Here is a 1,658-nt window from a genome sequence, read left to right as displayed (position 1 = left end):
AAACCCTGTCTCAAAAAAAAAAAAAAAAAAAAAAAAGAAGTGGAGGTATATAGACATACTGATCATTCTCTCAATATATACATATATGTAATTCCCTTTTAAAATGATCATATCAACTTTTCCTATTTAACATCACAGGGAATAATTTTATACTTTCTTCTTACATATCTGTAAATAATGTTTTAAGTATGAAAAAAAACAGCTTCAATTTTCCTCAAAGCATACTTATTTGCTCAATCATTTTATTTAGTTTAAGAGATCACTTTCTCCTCTTCACTCTGATTCTGAGGGTACTGACACAGGACAAATTTCACTAGATCTTGTTCCTGCTCTGATGCTGCAAGGCTAAGGAACTCTTATGTTTTCATGAAGTAATCCTAACCAGTGAGAACCTTGACATTCTACCTGCCCATTCCTCTTCACGAATACCTATTCTACATATTGCAACTCTGATTAGATTAAACAACAACAACAAAAAAAACAACAAAAAAAACCAAACCGAAAAAACAAACAAACTGCTGTAACTCAATGTAAATACTGTAAAAGGTAATAGAGATGTTGGGGTTGCCTGTCTAGATTCCAGTTTTTGCAGATGGATGCTTCCTTCACTGAGATAAGAAATATAAGAGAATATAGAATAGATTAGGCCAAAAACATGTTCAGATTTAGATTTATCAAATTTAATGTAGCAATAAGATTACCTAGTAGAAATATATAATGGATAGATTGAAATCTGAGTCTGGAGTTCAGACAGAGGTATAGAGAAATGGATTTGTCTGTAACTGTATAGAGAAGCTTATGAATGAATTTTGGGAGGGATAGTCTGGAAATAAGAAATAATAAAGTATATGATAACAAAGACCAAAAGTGGTAGATTTGGAAGAATGATTAAAGTGTCAAGCCAGTATTTATTATTTATTAACAAAAATAGTAAAAACTAGAGGTTTACCAATGACAGTTCTCAAAAACAAATGAGTTTGACAAGTGGACATCATTGTTGACTATGGGAGGAATGGTTTCAAAAATAGTGTAGACAAGGTCAGATGCAGGTTCTATGCATAGAAAATAAGAAATCAGCCAGGCATGATGTTGTATGCCTAATATATTACCCCTTAGGAGGTAGAGGCAAGAGAACTGCTAGATTGGGGCCAGACTGGGCTGTTGAGTGAGGCCCTATCTCAAAAAGGTTTTAAAAAACCAGATGGAGAGCATACCCATCTAAACAAGTACTTTCTGTTCCCAACAGAATTTGACTGTGATTGAAAAAGAAAAATCAGAGCGGATACAAGGTTGTATGTTAGAACACAATGTTTTGTGTAAAGGTAAACCATACAGGTACAACTAGGAAAATAATCACATTTCATTCATACTACTGTTCTTTCTGATGATCAATATTTTTAAAATATGAACACTGATCTAAAAGTATACTTCATGGTCATCTACTATAATCTCATTTTATTCATGAAAGTGAAGCACAGACTTGTGTTCATAGTTGGCCTATAAGAATATTCAAATCAGCCGGGTGTTGTGGCACATGCCTTTAATTCCAGCACTCGGGAGACAGAGGCAGGCGGATTTCTGAGTTCGAGGCCAGCCTGGTCTACAAAGTGAGTTCCAGGACAGCCAGGGCTATACAGAGAAACCCTGTCTCAAAAAAC

Source organism: Mus pahari, chromosome X (genome assembly GCF_900095145.1).
Source record: "Mus pahari chromosome X, PAHARI_EIJ_v1.1, whole genome shotgun sequence".
NCBI classification, from domain to species: Eukaryota; Metazoa; Chordata; class Mammalia; order Rodentia; family Muridae; genus Mus; species Mus pahari.
This window is presented reverse-complemented; position numbering follows the sequence as displayed.